The sequence below is a fragment of the Acomys minous genome (assembly GCF_964271855.1).
Source record: "Acomys minous genome assembly, chromosome: 12".
NCBI lineage: Eukaryota > Metazoa > Chordata > Mammalia > Rodentia > Muridae > Acomys > Acomys minous.
In genome coordinates, this window is record NC_140493.1 from 48,698,276 (window position 1) to 48,722,985 (window position 24,710).

Consider the following 24,710-nt stretch of genomic DNA (forward strand, 5'->3'; position numbering starts at 1 on the left):
TTGTGTGGGTGGGAAGATTGCTTAACCTTCCAAGACTTCCTCTATACTAAGGTAAATATAAAGATTTCCTACGCATTTCATGAAAAAGGAAATGATATTTTGGATATAGTAGATATTCAATAAATACAAGTTCCCTTTTCTCCTGTGTAGAGGAATTGCTACAGTTTTGAATTTTATATTCTTTTTTCTTGTTGTTTTGTTTTTTGAGACAGGGTTTCTCTGTATGGCCTTGGCTGTCCTGGGCTCCCTTTGTAGAGCAAGTGGGCCTTGAACTCGCAGAGATCCACCTGCCCCTGCCTCCTGAGTGCTGGGATTAAAGGCAAGCGCCACCATGCCCAGCTGAATTTTATATTCTTAACTTTTTTTTGAGGGGTTTCACTAAGACTCATCAATTGAATTATTTATATAAAGGAAAACTTACAGACCCTTCTCTTATGGCATTGGTCTGTAATCAGTATCTGGGATCAATAATGTGCCAACTAGACTAAGAGGAAAGTACACATTGTTTAAGAATGATTTTGAAAAAATGTGTTATGCAATAAATAGCACGTTAACTAGGACAGCTACCATTCATTCTATTTCTTTTAGTTGACTGACCATTGTCAAAGAACAGAACTCTCCTTCCAAGAATACGATGAGCTGCTTAAAACAAAAGAGTGGACATGTTTGACCTCACATTGTCCTCCCTGGATCCCCAAACATCACCAAGGGTTGTTTATGTTACATTAACATAAATGTATCTACAATTTCATAGCTGAGCTGTCATTTGTAAGCTTCTTAAAAAATAAATATTAAAGCCCTTTCTATTAGTTTTGTTTGGCCTTCATAAAATCTTTCTTTTCTTCTATTTTAACAACAACAACAACAACAATAAACCCACTGCATTATCTATAAATATATGGCTCCTGATATGGGGGGAAAGCTATGACTTGTGCTGACCCATTCCCTAAGGCCAGCTTTGTGATGACTGTAATCGAGGAGGTGTGCTGGGACTACTCTTCATATACAGGCAAATTTAAAACAAGCTGGCAATGTGAAAAGAACTTTCTTGTCAGGAAGAAACTCTTTTGTCAGTTTTCATTAGCTTAGATCAAGGTACTGTCATTCACTTGGCTAACAAATCTATCTATCCATTCATCCATTCACCCACCCACCCAGCGACCCATGCATCTACCCACCCAACCATGCATCCTTCTTTATTACTACCAACTTTTGATCTTACTGGTAGAATATAAATTAAAAGTTGTGTTCTAAACACAACGTAATTATAGTATGGGGGAGTTAGTCTACCAACATATACAGTTCAGTGAATGTAGAGGAATGAATACACAGGATCTCAGGAAAAGGCATCAGAGTAGATTTTTAGAAGAGGATTCTTATCAGGGACAATTAAGTGTTACCACATCAGTAACAGAGATAGCCCTGATTCCTCACTATTTCTCACCTAATGAAAAACTCCATTTAAAAAAGAAGAAAGAAAGAAAGAAAAAGAAAACTCCATTCAGAATTTCTTCTGTAATGACAAAGTTCGGAATCACGTGTATCTTGTCCACCACCCCCAAACTTTTCTACCTTTCCTCAACCCCAGGCATACTGTGTCTGAACCTGACAGGATCATCATCTCACTAGGGTGGCAGTAGACACCTTTATTATTTTTTGTGAGCTGAGCAGTCAGACCCAACATGCATGAACCAATAACCATACCAAATGCTATTCTTCGTGTCCAGAACAAAGGATAAGACCCATAGAAACCCTGAGATCATGTGCAGTGGCTCACTGTGAAAGTGGGAGCTTGCTCATTGTTTCCATCACTTTCCTCAAGGCTGCTAGGAACCACTCCTGGAATAGTTTACATGCGTTTTAGCTCCATAGTGCTCCTACATATGCCCCAATAAAGCCCCATTTGGATGGTATTGCCTCATCATGATTTCTGTTTTCATGAATGCAAGGCTGAGTAGGTAACACTAGGAGGTGAGAGCACGTAACCCTTCAAGCTGCAATACTTAGAAAGGATGGTGGGGCATTTGTTATGCAAAAATAGCAAATTTGGAGACATGGGGTTATAAGCAGGATGCTTTGGAAGAACTAAGTATAATTAGTTTGTTTCAGAGATAAAGATAACAGAAGGTGGGCTCCTGCCACGGTCATCTCATTGCGTTCTTCAGACACTACAAGGGATACCAAGGGAAGCAGACAGTTGATGTGTTTATATTTATGTGCCATATTTATTGGGCTTTGGAAGAATGGTGCTTTTGTAAATTGTTAAATTTAAGCTTTGTGGTATGACTAAAAGAATCTAACAGAATTTCATGAATGTACTGGAGCCACACACTCCATTGCTAAGTTATATTCCTAGCACTGAAGAATTTAAAGAACAGATGCCATTACAAAATTATTTGGAAAATACTAGCCAAATAACTGTGTGTGCTATACTGAAGACTGTGAACCTATTCCTGAAGTCAACATTAAACAGACTGTGTGAGAAAGTCTTGACTTGTCTGTTGCAGGAGTAATGGAGATATGTCTGGAAAACACAGTTAAAAACTACATCATAAAATGTTAATTTAAACAACTCAAACTAAAAGAAACAAAACCTGTCGAAACTGGCTGGTAATATCTGAGAACAAATGTTGAAAATGCCAAGCAGATTAATGGCAGTATGGACCACTCACTTATGTGGACTTAGTCCCCTTCCTGACCCTGGTATTTATGGGAGACTACACACAGGGTGGAGATCCACTGTATGTATCTACAAAAGTATTGTTAAAAACAAGAAAACTGAAGTTACAATTGCCTTATTTTTATTTTTTTCTCTTTTTTATGATAGGGTCCCAATATGGAGCCTTGGCTGGTCTGGAAATCATATCCACCTGCCTCTATCTCCAGAGTGCTGGTATTAAAGGCCTGTGGCACCACTCCCAGTACAATTGTCTTAATTTCAAAACGAGGCTTCTATCACTCAGTCTACTACCTCTTACTTATTTAGCCAAAGGTATGACTTATTTCTCTTTAAAGATCACCAGGAAAGGAAGACATTTACAAATATAAATTCTATAATTAGAAAAGGTCTTTAAAGCTACATCAGAGGGTCAAAAACAAACACCTGTGATACTTTTACAGGCACAATAATGTCAGTGCTATCTGAAAACAAGACCTGTCACCTATACCAATCTTGAATTTCTCAAAGCATTCTAATATGTTAAGTCTGTACTCACAACCTAAAATATGGAGACTGGGTGTAACATTCACATATGTATACAATCAGGAATCACTGAAAGGGACAAAGTCCAAATTCACTGAATTCCACCCCAGTGTTTCAAACCCCAGCATCTTGCTACCTCATATTATTACCTAATACACTAAAAAGGGTTTAAAAGTATCAGTTGCTATTTATAGAATGTGCCATTTTCCTGTGTGGTGCATTTATAAAATTGAGGATATGATGTAATGAACCTTATGCTAATCTTCAACTAGATTCTGGAATAATCTTCAATCATTTCCAGGTATCTTCACTCCTGTAGCTTGTGTCAGTAACCACTCCAATCACCAACCCCCATTTCTCGTCCTAGAACTAAATGTTGCCAGGGCCAGCACATTTATAAAGATGAGATTTTGCTTAGTATTTGGATGCTGCCTCCCATTTGATTTTCCTATTAACTCATAGAATCATTAAGCGTTTTAGTCTAGAAAGCTAACCTAATTATATTTTACAAACACTTTCTTGATTACTTAAGACTCTTTATAACACTTAAAATGTAGTGTCCTTAAAAAAAATCTTTCAATTAGCTGGGCAAGGTCGCATACACCTGCAAGCTCAGCACTCAAGGAGGCAAAGGCAGAGGCAGGCAGATCTCTGTGAGTTCAAGGCCAGCATGGTTTACAAAGTGAGTTCAGGACATGGCAGGGCTACTTGATAATCAAAACGAACAAAAAACCAACAACAACAAACAAAAATCTCTGAATTACAAGTAGCCACGAAACTTAGGTTTATCCCTTCTAACACAACCAAAAATTTTAAGGAGACTACAAATCAGGATATTGCTTGCAAATCTGGGGTGAATGTAATGGCTTGCTGCTAAAATAAAGTGAGTTAAATTTTTACTACTTGTAGGCTTTTTAGGAAGTAAGTTTCCTTCTCTATTTAGGTAGTGTCTCCACATCTCTTAAATCTATATCTTAGTGGTTCTATCCTCATTTTCCCTTTATTGAAGACAGATTCTTCTCTCATATATCCTGATTGCAATCTCCCCTCCCCCCAGTTCCTTCTCACCTTTCCTCCCATTGGATCCACTTCCTGTTTGTCTCATTAGCAAACAAAAACCATTGCATGGGAGTTGGGTAAGAAACAGAAAAGCACCTAAGAGAAGGCACAAGACTAAGAGACCCACTTGTTTGCACTCAGGAATCCCATAAAAACACTCAACTGGATCCATAATATATATATGTAAGCCTTGTGCATTCTGTTCCAGTCTCTGAGTTCACAGGAGCTTAGCTTAGAGGGCCTTTTCTTGGTGTCTTCTATCTCCTCTAACTCTTACACTCTTTCCACCTCTTCTACAAGGATCCCTGAGTTCTGGGAGGAGGGATGGAGACATGCTATTTAGGGCTAAGTGTTCCAAAGTCTGTCTCTGCATATTATCTGGCTGTAGGTCTTTGCATTTGTTTTCATCTGCTGCAGGATGAAGCTTCTCTGGTGATGGCTGACTAAGGCCCTGATCTGAGGACAGCAGAATGTCATTAGGAGTCATTTTATCATTTTGTACATCCGTGAGCTATCTAGTCTCTGGTTCTTGGTCACCCAAGCACTATCAAGCATGGTTTTATCTTGTAGAGTGGGCCATAAATCAAATCAGATTGGTCTCTCCCACAAACTTTGTGCCATTACTGCCCTAGCCTATCTTGTAGGCAGGACAGTACTGTAATCAAAGGGTTTGGTTTTTTGGCTTTCTCACTTGCTAGTATACAGAGTACCTTCCTGTACCAAACATACTAGACTTAGGGGTAAATGCTCAATGTAAGCACCAGCTCAACTTCTCCATGTTCAATGAATTATGTAGGTGTTGTCTTCAGGATTGGGGCCTTGCTATTAGTTTTTAGAAAACATACTATTCTCATGACAACAGTCCAGATTGTTTGGGGACTCTTTAGTCAACAACTCAATTAGACATAACCCAATTTCAGTACTGGAAGCTTCATTTGGTGACAAGATGGTTAGTTGGGACTCTGTCTTTGCCACTATTCGCTATTTCATTTAGATCACCTTAGGCATATCAGTATTTTAGGAAGCTTCTACTGTGTTGTTTTCATAATACCCTCCTTCTCAATTCCCTCTTCCAAGCCCTTCTCCTACCCACCCCCATCCTTCCATTCCAGGCCCCCATCCACTCATTCCCTTTCCTAATGAGGTCTATCTGTAGCCTCTAGTCCCTTATTCTATACCTACCCTGTGTAGTTCCAGGCTATCCTCATTTCTTTCCATTGCCAAGATTAACTTCTTGCTTCTGCAGGTCAAATAACTAAGCCTTTAAGTACTAAAGTGCTTTTGGTAGCAGAAGTGTCTTCATTGAAGACAGGACTCTCACATGACCTTGGCCAAGTTCCTTACCAAGATCTGCTTTTAGCCTTAAAAATACAGTTTCAGAAGCTGACAGTTTTAGCATACTCGTAACTTTTAAGCCAATCTGACAAGCAAACTGTTGTAACTTCTAAGCTAAGTTTAATTAAATAAATGCATTTAAGTGCTAACCTTGCTGTTTCAAGGTCTGATCTCACATCTTTCATCTGGATTTATTTTCAGGTCTTCCTGTGTATGTCTGTGTGCATATGTGAATAATGCGGGTGACCATGAGGGCCATGGAGATTAGAAGACAACTCTGGTGTTGGTTGTCCTTCTACCTTTATGAGTGGTTGAAGGATGGATCTTAGGCTTGTGCACCAAGCAGTTTAACCTATTAAGCCATCAGACCAGCCCTGACACTTCCTAATTTTAGAGAAGGAAAAAAAAAAAAAAAACCCCAAAAAACTAACTTTCTTGTTGCTGTGATAAACTACCTGAACAAAACATCAGGAAGGTTTTACTTTGGATTGCAGCTAGACGGTACAGTCTATCATGGTAGGTTAAGTCATGGTAACAGGAGCTTGATGCAGTAGCTAGTTCCTCTGCATCCAATCAGGAAGCTGAAGGTGGCCAGGAAATGGGAAGAGCTATAAAAGTTTTAGGCCACTAGTAGTGATCCACTTCTTCCAACAGACCTCTAACTTCTCCTAATGTTTCCATAACCTTCACCAACAAGCCACCAACCAGAGACCAAGAGTTCAAACTCACCAAAACAAACAGCATATCACATCTGATCTCTATTGATCATCAAATAGTTCTTTTATGTAATCTTATCAGAGTTCTCAAGAGCACTGTCCCACAGAAGCTGGACATATGGTTATAGTGCCAGGTGCAATTTATTACTGCAGAAAAGATATCTTAAACCAGCAAAAGACACTACAAAGAACCTAGGAAAACACCAGGTGCAATGTTTAACATGTTTATTCAATATATCATATAATATATTCCAAATGATGATATTATAGAACACTGTCAACCAGAAGGCTGTGACTTGATGTTCCCAAGGTTTTAATTTTCTCCTGGACTGTGTAGAATTCTATTCATTCTTTTATCTTCTACAGCCTTAGCATGGTCAATCCACTTTTCATGCCCCAGCTCTTGTAGTGAGATTTTAAAACCCCAGGTCAGTACATATTCTACTTCTGAAAGGTGGAATTTCCTGTTCTTTCTTTTGTAATATAGGTTGTGCACTTACTTGTCTGACATCTGGACCTGGAGCTATGAGATCACACTGTTCATTTAAGTGGCCACACTACCATTCCTGTGCCAGTGCTCCCATAGCCACTTACCTTGATTTTCTTCTCTTCCAGGAAATTTTCTAAACTACAAGACAAAGACCAACTGCTAAGATGGAAATTGTATCTAGAAAGAAAATTATGTTTCTTAGTGTTCACTGCAGCCAGTACACAGCAATCAATGATATAGTTATGGCAAATGAGACAAAGCACAGAGTTTCTAAAGATTCTGTCTCTGTGACAGGAGCAGTAAGCTTTCTGGCTCCCTTATCTTTATTAGAGAGATATAATGACAGTAACAACCAAAGCTAGTTTAGCAACTCTATGCCAGAGTTTAAAAATAAATCTGCCCCATTCAAGCTACTGTTTGAGAACTTGGTAGCTTAATTTAATTCATAACTGATAATTGGGAAAATTGATTAAAATGAAAACACAAGACAAAGTTGGAAGAAAGTGTTTATTTAGCAATAAACTGTGAAGTCTGTAGGAATCACATGTAAAGGATTTTAAGAAGTTGTTTGAAAACATAGTAATTAAGAAGGCATTTGAACAAAATTCCTGTAATAAATGTATATATTCCACAATTACAAATTAAAAAGCATCTAATGGTTGACTTTGAGTCAGGAGTCATTGTTTCTCCACACCCACACTTCATAAAGAAAATGAAATCACAGAAGACTCTGATGTATTCCAAGGTTTTCCGAGCATTTCTCAAGTTCTCAGTGACTCAGCTGCAGAAGCATAATGGAGCACTTGTGTATCTACCTAAACTTAATTTTCAGATAGATCATTTGTGCACAATCAATGCTTGTTCTTTTCCTTGCACCAAGAGCATGATGGAATAAAAATGTCTTAGTGAACAGCTCATATTTACTTACATACATACATGCATATATACAAATACCAAATAATTTAATAGCAGTAAGCAAAGGGGTGTATGTGGGGAAATAAGCTGACTTTACTCACACTTTACTGCTTTAAGTGAAACAAGGTCCATTCAAGAAACATTTGAACAGGTTAATATTGTATGAATCATTCCTATCACATATAATAAGCCTTACTTTGTGGATCAAAGAGGTAACAGCTTGACTATCATATGGTTACAAAACAGGAGGCCAAACTATGAATGTATAGCTTTTAATCCCAACATTGACATTTTTATGGTCTCATGCTGCTTTCATACAATTTTAGATAAAAGTACTTTAATTCATATGTAGTGGACAGTTTTCTTCACCTAGCACTTTTATTATATGGAGAAAAGGTATAATGAACAGCAGTGGTAGTAAACTGATTCAAGAACATGATTTTTTTTTCTTTTTTTAAAATAAAATTTCTGTTGTCACCTTTGTCCCAGGATTATCTTCTATTAAGAAAGGGAACAGGAAGCTGGAGAGATGGCTCAGTGCTTAAGCATACTGGGTACTCTTCCAGGGCCTGCGATCCAATTCCTTGTGCTCACACGTGGCTCACAACCATCTGTAACTCCAGTTCCAGGGGATCCCTCTCTTCAGGTTTTCTTGAGCACCAAACACGAATGTGCTACACAGACATCCATGCAGTCAAATACCTACACAAACAGAAAGGAAGGAAGGAAACAAGGAAGGGAGGGAGACAGGGAGCCTCAATGTTGGTCACTAGTATGTAGATAGAAATATTAACAAGTTAGTACTAGTAAATACAGACACACTTGTGGTACAAAGAAAAATTAGCTTTACCTAGGAGGTCCAAATCAAAGAGCCAAGATGTAAGCTGAGTTTTGAATGGAGCCTTTCCTGAGTGCTTAACAGGGCTGTGTGCTATGATTTACCTGGACTATATTATCTAATAATCATTACAGTTTAAGAGACAAATAACTCCATTTTATGAGTCCAGGCATGTAACCTAAAACTCAACCTGCTGGATAATGTGCTTACTTACACACATAAATACATATAAAGTAATTGGAGTCACAGGGGAAAACAGACAAACAGAATACTTTCATTTACGTATAAGGAATACAAAGTCAGATATGTTTACATTTTTCAATAGTCACACAGTGAAGACAGAGGTTTAATTTAATCTACCCAAGGCCTGTCTGTTCAATGACTGCTTTGTCCAAAAATGTTACTCTTTTTGTTTTTGTCTTTAACTCTTTCAAACTCTTCAGCACTAAACTAAAAGCTATTTTGAATCACATACCAGCTTACAGTCATTGAATGATGCAGTACAGAAATATGCAATTTAACATGATTAGCTAATATTTAAGGCAAGATATTTACTATAAATACGTGATTTATACAGTGTTCTGGAAAAATGTAACTGGTAAAACAAGTTGGTCAACTTTTATGAATACTGTTCCTCAAACACAACCTGTTTAACATGGAAAAAAACAAAAGGGACAATTCAAATCCCAGGACATGCAACATGACTTAGCAAAGACAAGTTTCTAACATAACCAGCTTGGGTCTCTCTACAGTCCATCAAACCTTCATATCTACTGTTTCAAAATCCCAGTATGGCCTGGTCTACATTGTGGCGTCTACGCACTCTGGTAATGGTATGTCTTTTCTGATGTCAGTCCTTAAAATTTTTCGGAGGTGCCTGGTATACTTATAATCATATTTTATATACAACTAAACAGTACACACACCATTGATACTGTTTACTCAGTTTGAAGCTAAAGATTTTGTATTTATCTCAAAAGATTTGACTTTCTTAGGACCACAACATAAGCAGTTTTTAAAACATACCTTAAAGATTCAGTTAGCACTTTTAGGGCTGAGTAGGATACATGCTAATATTTGGAGACAGATACAGAGGGAGCCTACTGGAGGGGAAAAAAGGTATTTACTGAGCATCTATGTTGCCAGTATTGTGCAGTTTCTTCACTTAGTTCTTATGTAATCTTTAGTCTTCACAATAACCTGATAGTTTTACTGTTTTTACTGAGATAAAGTTGAGCAGTTTGTTCAAGGTCACTGACGTGTCAAGCTGCGGAACCCAGATTAGATCAGAGGTCTAATTCTCAAGTGTATGTTTTTAAGTTGAAATATTTGATCTTCATCCCTGTTTCCTGACACAGCTTCTAAAATCCTTGGCATCTCTTCAGGAATGAGTGACTCTGTATGCTAACAAGATGATTGGTGCCCAGAACTTCTAGTTAGCCTCAGGATGGGCACAGTTAGCAGAACGTCTTAAGTATGATTAGAGATTTTCAGCCTATTCACCAAATTCCAAGATGACTAGTAGTCACTGATACAGTTAATTCAGTCCTGAGTAAGGAAGTCTCCACAATCTTCGGACAGGGTTTGGATGAGCTTCCCATGGCTAGACATGTCAAGGATCCTGGAGGGTGGCAAATAGTTCTTTACAACATCCTCTATATATGTATCTTTAGTACTGGGGTTATCATCTGCAACAGCTTTTATAACTCTTTATAAAGGATGACTAATGATAGTAAAACTTTCCCCTTAGTCCTGTAAATCCATTTGACACATTAACCATCTGAGGAGGGGCTGTGAGAATACTCACCCCCAGTGTACAGCTGATCCATCAGATGTACAGGTCACATATATCTTACAATCACCATCTGGTGTGGGAGCAGTTTTGTGGTACTTAAACGCACAAACTGTAGGATAAAAAGCTATCATTAGGTAGATGTCAAAACTGAATGAGATTGGGAGAACATTCAGTTGGTATCCACTGTAGAATCTTCTGGTAAGAATTTCTTTAACAGTAGACAAGGTGATGGAAGTGTTGCATGGAATGTGAAAGTAGGGGAAAATACTCCCTTTCTCCTAAATGGCTAATGATATTCTTTCTATTTCACTGAACACCATGTTCAAGGATTTTTTTAACATCTGTCAACTGATTTATTTCTGATACAGATGGCATGAAAGAAAAAAGAAAAATATTCTAAGAAAACATTTATAATTCATTTTGGCAATAATTGCTATGATGCACAAAGATTCTTCTTATCTCAAAAAATACATATGTACACAAGCATATTTTTTACTTCATGCTTTAGGTTACTCTAATACTAAGTTCTATGTTCAATGTTTATTAATTTTACAATCAAGACTGCTGAGCATGTAGTCATAAAACTATCAGATTTGGCAACAAAGACTCATCATTTATTAACTATAAAAAGACTGACTTGGAGAAAGGTATCTGAAGATAATCAGATCACACTTAGAAGTCAAACTTTTTATCGTACATTCACACTCATAATTACAAGTAAACCAGTATTTTGTCCAATATTGACTATGATACATGAACTACAAATAAGAATTTGTAGATTTGTGTATGTATTACTGACTACACAGGAGATAATTTTAAAGCAATGCTTGTTAAATATAAGCTAAGATTCCTCAAAAATATTAAGGTTCCTAAAACAAATATTTTAAGATCCTCTAGTGCAGTGGTTCTCAACCTTTTTAATGTTGTAACCCTTTAATACAATTCCTCATGTTGTGGTGACACCCAACCATAAACTTCACAACTGTAATTTTGCTACTGCTGTGAGTCATCAACGCAAATATCTGTATGTGCCCCCTGTGAAGAAAGGGTTGTTCCACCCAAAGGAGTCGAGGCCCACAGGTTGAGAACCACAAATCTATAGGTTAAGGAAAACTTCTTATAATGCCCAAACTGGGTTATATAAAGGCAACTGTAAATGTTTAGGTGGTTTACTTTTATAAAATAAACACTCCACAAACAACAAGAACAAAAGTACCCTTACAAATGAATGCATTACCTCACCTTTACCCAGAGAAATTACAATTATTTTCTGAAATCAGCATAGAGTTCAAGTAACAATAGAACTTTCTCAAGCTATTGTAAAAAGCAAAACAGCCTAAATACACTGGGACAGGAACAAATGCTACACAGTCTTCAAAGAACCATTCTGAAGTAAGAACTGTGCAGCTAGTTATGACTGTACATGGGACAATCTCCAGACAGATAAGTAGCTAAACTAACCCAACTAAGATGTTCAATCTCAGCAGAGATAAACAGCTTCACAGATACAATGTGTATTAAATTACAAAATACTCAAGACTAGTTCTTTAACATAAAATTAAGGAACATAATGGGCAATATAAAAATAATCTAATTTAGATACATGGAAAAATCTTAAATATGAAACTGCTCTTAGATTCATTATGCATAGCGGCTTTGTGAAAAATCTAAAACAAAACATCTTTCATTTGAATGTCAGATTTGAAATAGTTGTTTTTACTCAAAATTAAGCTTTCAACATGAAGCATTTAGCAATGACGAGGTCAGATGCTTGCTCTTATGCTTTTTAATGCTATTTTACTATATAAATGCTTTCAGATTTATCAGTTTAAAAAAAGCTTTTAAAAACTAAAACTATAGCAAGGCATGGTGGTGCACATCTTTAATCCAAGCACTCAGGAGGCAGAGGCAGGTGGATCGCTGAGAATTCAAGGCCAGTCTGGTTTACAAAGCAAGTCCAGGACAGCCAAGGCTACACAGAGAAACTTGTCTTGAAAAACAAACTAAAAATACAACTAAAAGGTAAATTGTTACATACCATAGATTACCTCACTGTAAAAGATCACCACTGACAGACTCTACTGGAGACATAATTACCTTAGAGTTCTTCTATTAGGAATTGAAATGGGAAAGACAGAACAGAAAGGGGAGAAACTATACACGTGTGTCAAATGTTTAGGAAAGAATCATGAGAAGATATACTAAGTCTTCAAAGTCAACTATATAACACATCTTAAAATTATATGTTTTCTCCAAATAATAAATTGCAATGTAGTAAATAAGAAAGAAAATGGAGGTAATTTAACATTTGTTAAAATCATATAACATTTAGGATCAATAAATGTACTCATCAGAAAACTTTTAATGCTTTGCTTAAGGGTGCTGTTATTCGTAAGGATGCGAATATCAGCTTAGGATGTTTCACTGAATTCAAGCAAGAGCAAAATTTTAGTTTAGACACAACTATTGTTTAATGCATGGCCTGCTAAGTAAGGCCAACCTGTGAGTCCATATGATCAAAGAACACATATTTACATATATATGTATGTACACATACACAATAAACACATGTACATAAACAACAAGGAAGTGTATGATGCCAAGCCATAAATATATGATCATTGAACAAGAGAATAAAGAATAAATAATAAGGTAAGGACTCCAACCCATATAACATTTGGTAGCATAAACCATTATGGTATGAAACAGTTTTTCATCTCTGAGATATGAAAGAAATGTTCTGTTAAAGTTCAGAGGCAAATCTGATGGTAAATTCCTACATATGCTTAATTTGATAAAGACACTATAAAGCTACTCTTATATTATATCCCTTTGTGATTCTTTATAATTTTTGTTTAAATATATAAGTTATAACATACTATGAGCATTTGATGAAGTTCTAATAAACATAGAAGTCTGAGGTTTTTCAATCGAAGTGTCTTTCTCTTAATAGTTATTTAATAAAGTATTTTAGTTTATCCAACAACAAAAATCAAGAAAAACAGGACTTAACTTCCATGAACAAGTTTTGTTTTTGTTTTTCTGTTGTTGACACAGGGGTCCATTATGCAGCTAGGCTGGTCTTAAACTCAGGGAGATCTGTCTGCCTCAGCCTACGAGTGCTACAACAAAAGGCAAGCAGCATAATGTGGGCTTTACTTAACATCTTAATTATGGACTAAATTAGACATTTTCCACAGAAGAAACATTAAATGTTAATTCTAAGTCCTGGATAGCCTCAGCAGGAGCTTGAGGACACATAGTAAGTTGCTGCAGTAATATATTTTATGTAGTTCTTTGTGTTTGTGTATGTGTATATTTGCTTTTTATCTATAGAGAATGTGGATGTGTCACCAAATACTGACTTGTGACAGGATGCTTTCATGGAATTGAAAAACAAATATATATATGTAAAGTTTGGTTTCGTTTTGTTTTTCCAGACAGGGTGTCTGTGTAGCCTTGGCTGTCCTGGACTCACTTTATAGACCAGGCTGGCCTTGAACTCTCAGAGATCCACCTGCCTCTGTATCCCAGGATGCTGGGAGTGTGCCACTGTGCCTGGCTTTAAAAAAAGTATTTTTAAGAAAGGTACAGCCAGGCGTGGTGGTGCACGCCTTTAATCCCAGCACTTGGGAGGCAGAGGCAGGTGGCTCTTTTTGAATTCAAGGCCAGCCTGGTCTACAAAGGGAGTCCAGCACAGCCAAGACTACACAGAGAAACCCTGTCTCGAAACACCCCTCCCCCACCCAGACACACACACACACACACACACACACACACACACACACACACACAGCACAGCACAAATATGGAAGTAGCATTTAGACCACTAATCAGGTGTGTTAGCTTCACCATTAAGGTATTAAACCATGGTATTACTATACATGAAAAAAAAATAATGGATACAAAAAGTCTTAAAATAGTAACAGTAATGATAACTGTTCTAAGTTTAAGAACACATAAATGACACTGACTCACTTCATGTCAACAACAATAAGTGAGAGAAGGAGAGCCAGAAGCTAGGCTCTAATACCATTTAATAAACTGCAGTGATATATAAGATTCAAACTATTTCTAAACCAAAATGTTGGCATCATCTATATTAAGATAAAACAAGTATCTATTTTAAACAGTACAGCAAGTATTTATTGAATACCTAAATATAAATAGCATTTACAATAAGTAGTCTTTAGCTGGGCATGGTGGTATACTCCTGTAATCCCAGTGAGGTCCTGTATCATTATGTTAACTGGTGGATATTCCAAGACAGCTGACGTAAACATCCACATCCCAGCCAACTTATGTATGACAGCTGAGTGTAGGATGTTTACATGAACTGAAACTTGGTTTAAAGAGGAACTTGTGGACTCCTTACTGTGTTTATACTTGGCTTTTTATTTCAGGCTCAGATAATTTTGTAGAATGTGTTGATAAAAGAATAGGCACAATGATTCACATAATGAGGACAAAATCAAGTGTCGAATTACAGAAAGAGCAAATATACATCATTTACCAAAAGAATATGAGACAATGAATGCAGGCATTCTATAGCTTTTCCTATCTAAAGCCAACTTACTGTTTTGACACCATTCATCTTTCTACACCCTTCCCTTCTAAACAACTGCACTCGCATTTATAAGGACCCAATGTGATTGACAATATGATGCTTACTTAACACTCAGGTCCTTGAACCATAGGCACGGCTTTCCCATAGTTCTACCTTGAGCCCATTATCTACTGTTGAAAAAAAATATGGTTATGGTATCTCAAAGGTGTGTTCCTCTGATTAAAAAAAAAAATCACCACAAATTCCCTTACTAAATATTAAAGGTGCTCTTCGAATACTTTCATTAGGGAAGAAGTTCTTAAATTAGAAAATAAAGTTACATGTCAGCAAACTAAAAATCACTGGTATTTCATAGGTAGCTCATGATCTTAGGAAACTGTTTCCTGGAGCAGCCTTCTCAGGACTAATTTCCCCCATCTCTAACTCCTTTCCCCTCTCTACAAGCATGTTGCTGTTTCCTGTTTACACTACGATTACTACTATAACTGTTTGTTTGATTGATTTCCTGCTGCTTTTCTTTGTAAACACATTTAATCCTTTAGGGTGCGCCAGACCTCCCCCCCCCCCCCAATCTACTTTAGGGCTTGGCATGGTTGGTACACACCCATAAATCAAGCACGTGGATCTTTTGTCCAGAGCACTGCATAGGAACTTAGGAAATACAGCTGATTCCTAAGCCCTACTCTAGACTTACAATGGAAGCAACCATTTTGGGGGCCCTGCAGTCTGTGCTTTATTAAGCCCGCTATAATTCTGATGCACACTCGTATTTGAAAACTATTCTACCAAGTATGCTGGAAAGCCAAAGCAAAGGCAGCAATGAATATCCAATAATCAGCACACTATTGATAAATAGGCAAGATCAAAACATGTACCTTACTATCCACCCTCAGGAGCTAGGATGGGAAAACTACCCAAGATACCATAATTTTAAAAGGCAATTAAGCAGCCTGTCTTCAAAAACCAAAAACCAAACAACAACAAAGGTAATTAAACTCAAATAGATATTAAAACTAAACAATCCTTTTTTAAAAACTGGAATGCACAATAAATATTGGGACATTAACTCAATGAATGAAGTTGTAACAAAAGAGGAATCCAACTTAGAACATGCTCATAATAAATGGAAAAATGGAGATGATCTGGATTAGAGGTTTATGGTCCCTTCTCAATCATACCAAGACTATAGTTGCACAGAAAAGGGATCTGGGACCTTGGAGACAATAAAGACTCAACCAAAATGTATTTTTTTCTATGAATATTTTCTAAACAGGATTTGTACAATGTACTAATTGAGACTTGATGCATTTTTGTAGTTGTTTGCCAAGAAAGTAACTCCTAAAGCACACTCTGAGGAACTTTATCATTTGTACAGTGGTTGAGAACTATTTTTAAATGTAGTATTTAGTTGGACAAAAATAAACATAGAAATAAACATAAATAGTAAATGTATTTCTAAGCTTCTTAAACTGTCACAATTTATACATTTTCTCCTGAAACCTAAGTTAAAGGCCGAGAAAACAAATTGTTCTACATTTACTGGAAAATAAAGACAACCTAACTCTTGTGACTTAATGAACTGTCAACCTTGCAGGCCAATAAAAAGTTTATGGTTCTTCAAAGTTAAAATATAAATAAGTCATCTGCAAATGACTAAAAGGTTGTGCTTTACATAGAACCAAGGACACTGAATATGGTTTCTGGTTTTCTTTCATTAGGGAAGAATGATAAATTCACAACAAATGTTCCCCCAACAGACTGGCATTGACCCTGAAGCTTCCAGGGATAACTAGACTACATAAGCACAGACTGGTAGCTTTGTGCAGAACGGATATTCCTCTTTTAGCTTAGATTTGGCCTACCACTTAAAAAAACACTTCAAATTAAAATAATCTGCAAATAAGCAAATCATGAAGCTTTTATCCATCCCATTGAATTTTAATCTATACATCAAGGTTTTAAGGGAACACTTTGTGGCTCCTAGCAATATCTCTGTCCGAAGCAATGTAAGATGAATGCTAACCATTAAGCCTTTAAGTATAAGAGGAAAGGACATAGATGTCTGAAACAACTAAGCCATTCTCCCAAATTAGTCTGACACACTATCTTTCTAACAAAGTAGTACTTAAGATACATAATAAAAGCTGGAGATGCAGCTCAGTGGTAGGTCTCTTACTTAGCATGCTCAAGAACACTAGGTTTAAACTCCAGGAACAATAAACAAGTAAGTGGAAATAATATACTGTTGGAATAAATAAATATTAGAGTGATATATATATCAATATACATATATTGATATATATGGTACAAAATACAGAATTATAAAGACATAATATCCATGTCTCCAGAAAGGCTATAATGTAATACAGGAACATGTAAGAAATTAGAGTGGCAGGAACTGTATCTTCTGTTTTAATTCTATCCCGAACCTAAGCCAACTTAATAATAATGAAAAGTAACAATGTCTGCTGGGCGTATTGTTGTGCACCTTTAATGCCTGCATTCAGCAGGCAGAAGACTGGTGGAGCTCTAAGAGTTACCGCCCAACCAGAGTTACCTAGTGAGCCACTCTCTCAAACAAACACCTTAAATAATTTTTGATAAAATTGAAAATTACTATTTATCAAAGAAATAAATGAGATAACACTTTTAAACTGAAAAACAAAAACAAAACAACAACAGAACACCCACCCAACCAAAAACCTCAAAAAGTTATGACACTATACACTGGTTAACACTAATTGTGATTTTTAATAAAAAGCCTGTATTATTTAGTACTGTGAAGAGAAACAAAAATGAAGAACACAATACAACTACTTTCAAGGGAGCTGGGAGCCAAGCAATAACCTGAAACAATCAGGAAGTTTTACTTAATCCACAAAGACATAAGCAATACACAAGCAAATGTTGCAAAGAGGTTCAGTGGTTTGAAATTTTCCAGATTTTGAGAAGAACATTCTGATTAAGATTAGTAACACCACTGAGGGTAAAGAGAACAAGTAGGAAGAAGCAAAAGTTTACATACAAATCTCATATATACAGGTAAACCTGAAATTCCTAGGTTGTAGACTGCTGGGAGGTAAAGATGAATTTATAGAGAAGAATTTATAGATGAATTTATAAAGAATTTATAGTGGAGAAAGGTGGTTTTCAACACTGCTAGGAAGTTAAACTGCAGCCTATTTGGAAAGGTTATAAAGAATAAACTTTTACTGACAGGGCAAAATAGGAAATAAAACTTGGTTTAAACAAATCCTCGAAGCCCAGCAGAAGCATATTCAGCCAGCCCCCTGCACTGGAAGCTGCCAGCAGAAGGAAACCCTCAACATTTCTGTACCCCATGCAGTCCTCAACCTCTTCAGCTCCAATCTTTAGGCCACACTGTCCACAAAGATGCATGGGAAGAGCCGGTAGCAGCAAACATCTGACTGAAAGCTTGGCTGTGGCTTACAGCTTCCAGTCGGGGATGTTTACAGACACAGACTTTCTGACAGCAAGCTACAGAGGAACAGAGCGGTGGCCAGTCACTGCTTCTGCTAATGACTTTCAGTGTGGCAGAGCTGAATGACAACTGTAACATCTTGAGGGCTGGGGGGGACAGGGGAGGCGGGCGGGGGAGGGAGACAAACAATAAAGTAAACAATCCTAATTAGCATAGAAAGACAGTAATTTCTTTTGAATTATCTAATCAGAAGAGGCTCATCACAAGCTTATCTGCTACTCCATGTGAGGCTATATTTTTCTACCAGATGTAGATCTGGCCTTTTTTCCCCCATGAACACAGAATTTCAAATAACATTTGAACGATTACAGTGACCACACATCTCAGTTTCTCCAGACAGTCCCAAGTGATATTATTATTAAAAGTGACATCTCTCATTAAAACTTTCCTAATTTAGATGATAATAAATACAAGTTTTACTGGCAGTAGATCAATGCTGAGAAAGAGTAACATTTTCCTCCCTATCCTCAGCTGAACTAGGTTAGGAATGTGGTCCATAGAAATGAATTAAGTGGGTAAGAGGAGCAAAACCCCTTGGCTTTGCTTACAAAGCAACACTGAAACATTTTGTTTTTGATTCTTCTATTTGTTTGCTGAAAGAGAAAAGAAAGATTAAGTGAGAATAGTAAATTTGTACTTTATAGATTAACTTTAATCTGAAACATATAAATTAACTTTTAAAAATTGAAGTCTTCAAGGCTGCCAAATAGGGGAGGGGAATAAGGGGAAATTGGGAGGGAGGGAAGAATGGGAGGATACAGGGGATGGGATAACCATTGAGATGTAACAAGAATAAATTAATAAAGGAGGAAAAAATAAATAAATAAATAAATTTAAAAAAAATAGCCAAAACACTATGAATGTAACATATATATAATTCCTGACTGTTTCATAGTTCTTCTTGCTGTAGGTAGTTTATTGTATATACACGTGTAAAAATATAAATGTATATGTAAAAATATTTAATAAAAAAATTCCTTTTACAAAAAACATTAAAGTCCATGAAGACAATTACATTTGCAAAAGTCAGTGATTTCCAAGACATGAATATGCAGTCTTACACAAGCATCCACATCACACAGGATTAAACACTCAACAGGATAATACAAGTCTAAAAATTTCCAAACTTCCTAACAGATACTAGAGAGGGAAAGATTCTAACCACTGAAACCGTCCTGCAATATTATTGAAATGTTCTCTGAAATTCTTCTTCAGTCACATACTACACATAATTCTATTTATTACAGAAATAATGAGGAAAGTGCATGTGGTTCCTATGGATACAAGTTGATCATTGTTTTAGGAGACAAATACTTTAAAACAATCTAATGGTTATTTACAACAAAGACTATTCAGAATGTTATCCTACAACTTAAATGTTCCAGATTTAATTTAGGAATAAACAATTATGCCTAAGTAGGTGCATGCTACTTGACTGGGGACACTGTACACCAAGGAAAAATGGACCACTGTTATAACTGTCTTTAAGTAACTTCTCCCTCTGTCCTCAGTTCAGTTTTTTCTAAATCAACTAAGAAAAAATTGCCAGATAATCTTTTCTTTAGTTATGAAGGAATTCTGTCACAGTTCTTTGTAAAATGTTAAAAGAAGTTTATCTGACCAAAGCTTACAGGAGTGCTATTTTATGAACATAAAGTTATTTAGAAGACATTTTGATGTGCATATCACGTTTACTTAACATTAGTGATTCCCTAGTAGGACCTTCCAACCAGTCTTTTGAACAGGTTTACAGTGTGTAAATTCCCTCCTGTGGAATAGGCACAAACCAAGTCCATTCAGAAAGCAAGTGATTTCTTCCATAACAGATCTGCCACAATTATACAAGTAGGCTTATCTCGGTTGGTTAGTATTATTGTACACAGGGTTCGCAGCTGAGTAAGAATGTTGATGACAATTCTTCCCTAGTGGCCTGTGCAATACCTTTCAGCTCTATGAAGGGTACCCAGCAGGAAGTGTCCACCCAAGTTCCAGACTGATTTCTCTATGTCCTATGACCAAGGCATGTGGTATCTACAGCAATAGAGTCTTATTATCTGTTTCTGGCAGTTAATCAACAGCAGTGGTGATTGCCTGTGTTGTTTGGGGGCCCTGGGCTTCCCTGACTAGCATTACCCTTCTTAATGTCAGCATTAGCACTTTAATTTTCTGTTTACCAATATTTTCAAAATAGAAAAATGTACAGGCATGCATGCCCAAACAAAGTGCTCAGTGAAACAGTACTGCTGTACAATTAACTGGAGGTTTTCATACAATCAATTCGTCAAAATGCTTACATAGATATATTATACTACATTTGCCACAACCTCTTGCACAATGTTGAAAACAATTTACTAGATACCTCAATAGAACTAATGTGAGAATTCCCAACACAGACATTCTCAACATCATTGTTATAAGAAACTGCTATGGTTTCAATATGCCCCCCAAAGTTAATATGTTTGAAAAACCCCCAAGGAAATTGTGTTTTGAGAAGTAGGACCTTTAAGAGGTGACAGGTAACAACAGTGTCTTTCCTGAATGAATGGAATAATGTGAACACAAAGAAAGTGGGTGGATTCTGTGGAAAAGGCTTTGTGATACAGTTATCAATTCACCCTGTCTCCTCACTATATGCTGCCTGCCACCCCTCTGCTTATAACCCATTGTGCATCTGTTCTTTTGTTCCGCCGTCAGGTGATAGATACTATGAAGCTTTACCAGATGCAGCTTCTTAGACTCACAACTTTTCAACTTCTAGAACTATGAGAAATGATAACATATTACAGAAAGGGCTGTAAGGCACTGGTCGGAGGAGGATAACTGTCACCTACTAGGAGGTAGTACAAGGGACTAGAAAAAAAATCTGCTAAAGTCAGGATGGTATTTGAATGGGGGAAATCTAAGTAATTACCAATTCCCTAGTAGTTTCTTAAAAAGACAATGTGACAAGTAGCTACAGCAACAGAATAAAGACTATCCTAAGCACACTTTAAACAAACCTCAAGGACATGAAACTGGGATGTTTGAAGACTGGTAGCAAAACTGCAGCCATCGCTCTGATGAGGGAGCTTCAAAGGGCACTCACAGGGAATCAATTCTGGGCAGCACAGGGTGTGAAAACTTGAAAGTTCATGGTGTCAATCAAGATACAACTAGAAAATTTGTGTCATTTCTAGAAAAATAAAGTACAAACTTAAAAAACCAAAGTACTCTTATTCCAGTTCAGAAAAATAAGGCCTCTCACAATGACAGAATGACAGGGCAGCAATGCTCTCAGCAAAGACACACCCGTGCTGTATGTCTCTCTTGGCTTCCTAAAATGACTACCAAAGCCACAGCCAGAGACTCTCAAGGTAACAATGTGAACATACCCATTTTAATATTGTAATTCTTTTAACAGTCTGCTCTTCAGAAAGCAGTATTCTATAGGTAGTGATTAAGAACCCACCTGAGCTTTACAATTTGACAGAACTAGGCCAAACATTTAATTCTGGGATTTTGGGAAAAGACTATTTTTCTGTGACTCCTTTCCCATTTGTAAAACCCATTAAAGTACATATCTTACTGGGTTATTGTTAGAACTAACTAAGATAAGGTCAAGCTTAATGGCAGGTAAATGGCTAGTATACAATAAATGGAAAGAAAACTCATTCTTTACTGTATCCGTGTGACTTCTTAACATTTTGAACTGTTTGTATCTCACTGAAGTTTTTCAAGATCTAGTTCAAATGTTAAATTGACTATGAAAACTTCACTACAACCAGCAAATTGCAGCTATCACAGACATGTCTCCATTTAAAAAAAAAAAAAAAAGAGTAACCCTTACATAAGGCTTACTTGCTTGATCACCATGACAGTACTATGACCTAGAAATTGTATGCATCCTCTTTTTGTAAATAAAAGCAACAGTGCCTGGTTCCAAAGTCTGCTCTTGCTATATTATCTGTACTGTTAGCTGAGAAGGTTGATTAATTATTGCAGAGAGATGTTCAACGACCTGGCAGTTTCAAGTGTAGTACAGATGGAGATACCTTAAACAGACTAAAATCTTCCCTTTGGCTTCCTTATTTACCCTTCTGTAGAAAGTACATCCACAGTTCCATTCCTTATCTTAATGAAATAAAGGGAGGGAAATAGTCATACATATAATTTGATTTAGACTACTAACTTAAGTCCAATTTTCTCAGTTAAGATTCTAGAATTCTAGCTCTCTTCTTCATAAGACCTTATATGACCCCAGAGCATAATGTTAGATCACCTGCCACATCAGACTGTAAGAAATGACTGTCATCTAATATTTTGTGCAGATGTAATATAGTTGTCAGGAAATCAACTAATATTCTCAACAATGTATGCCATATTTACAGATTTTAGTTTTATAGATACATAAATTCAGACAGCCTTTTATCGATAAAAAGATATCTTTAAACAAAGGCAGGCTCTGGGATATGGAAATGAATTCTAAAAAATACAAATGTGAATATTCTTTGTGTGGAAGACAAAACGTATCTTTCTTTTTGATTCAAACTTTACAAAACAGAATTAAAAGCTAAAATAAAATACACCTGGCCAGAGATAATGTTTAGGTTTTACAGAAAATTATAAGCTATTGAAAGAGAAAGGCTTAAAGGAGGCTAGGGTTTCTCCCTAATTATATCAGTACTCCTGTATCTGTTGTTTTCTGAATGCATTTCTGCTGTCTTAAGATTCTGAATACAAACCAACAATGAACTTCACGTGCTAATTTGTTCAGGATCAGGCATGCCATAGAGTTAAAAAGCACAAATTAACAAACAAAAAGATTACTGTTCCTCCGTTACTCTTTGAAATTATTTTTAAAAACTAAGAATTAGCTTGGTCTGATGGCATGGGCCTGTATCCTAGCTACTTAGGAGGCTGAGGCAGGAGGATTACAAGTTCAGAGTCAGTCTGAGCATCTTAGTGAGTCCTAAAAGACTAAAGAAGACTGGGCATATAGTTCAGCAATAGAGTCGTGCCCCTGCTACCCCCACCATGAGATAGAGAGATAGAGATGGATAGATAGATAGATAGATAGATAGATAGATAGATAGATAGTGTGTGTGTGTGTGTGTGTGTGTGTGTGTGTGTGTGTGTGTGTGTGTGTGTGTTAGGGTTGAATCCCATACTCATAACTTCATGCTATGCGCTACATCTGCTGGCTTTTAACTGGGTTTTTATTTAAATAACAAATGCTACCATTACAGTGGCTGTGCAGACAAGTATTATTGTTTAGATTTAGATTAATCCACCAGGACTGACACACAGGCTCCAAACTACAGTGTTTAGTCATGGGCTATGACAGAGAGGCTAACCAGTTTAGTTAAGTCCAAACAGCCAAGGGTCTAAGCCCATGCAAGTCTATGTGGGAACAATATTAAACTTAAAGTTACTGAATAGACACACTTATCACATACAACTACCACAATCTAAGCTTGCTTTTATCACTATTTAAGATATATTGCAATAATTTCTCTGCTTTATCATTAATTGAGTAACATTATTTGACATAATAGGTCTGACTTAACCTAGTGTTGAAAGTCTAAAGATAAACATAAACAGTGTAAGTGAGAAACAAAAGGCCACCATTGAAGAATACATCAGACACAGCAAATTGATGCTCCTGGTTTCATATTTTCCTCAAGAATCTCTTCACCTGACAGTTAAGAAGATACCCATGTTTTTTTTTAAGATTATGTAATGTGTATCACTTAAGTTTCTTCAGATTGAAATTCTTTCTTCTATAAAAGAAAGACTAGTTTTTATGGTCCACTCCACTCAGTGATTTCAAGATGCTATAATGCAATCATGTACTAATAATGAACATTTGTATATATTTACTCAAGACCTGCCTCCATGTGGTTAGTAACTATGTTCCTATGTGAAACCAAAGCTATTGTCTTATTCAGCTAGTTGACTGGCATAAGAAGTTCAAAAGGAAAAGCCATAAACATTGTTTAGAAAACACAGTAAGTATGCAACAAGTCCCAGTAAAATTAAGAGCTGTAAAATACCTTTTCTCTAAATAACCAAGACTTGGATTTCCTAGAGTCTAACTGGGCTTTTTGAATGAGTGAAAATCAGTCTTTTGCTCTGATGCACTAGTTCTCAAGCTGTCTAATGCAATGACTCCTCATGTTGTGGTAAGCCCCAACCATAAAATTATTTTCCCTGCTACTTCATTAACTGCAATTTTGCTACTGTTATGAATTGTAAATATCTGATATTCAGGATATCTCATATACAACTCGTGAAAGGGTTGTCCTACCTCCC

The 24,710-nt window shown here is 36.6% G+C and overlaps 2 long non-coding RNA genes across 2 annotated transcripts in view; one reads left to right on the forward strand and one right to left on the reverse strand.

The window, feature by feature from the left end:
- The window catches only part of LOC311579643, a 91,917-nt gene that overhangs the window by 59,805 nt on the left and 7,402 nt on the right, over positions 1-24,710 (forward strand). The gene's annotated exons all lie outside the window — the stretch shown is intronic.
- LOC311579642 overlaps positions 7,296-24,710 on the reverse strand; it is a 30,402-nt gene continuing 12,987 nt past the window's right edge. The window contains exon 2 of the long non-coding RNA XR_014773204.1: positions 7,296-10,459. This is a non-coding gene — a long non-coding RNA (uncharacterized lncRNA). The remainder of the gene's footprint in view (positions 10,460-24,710) is intronic.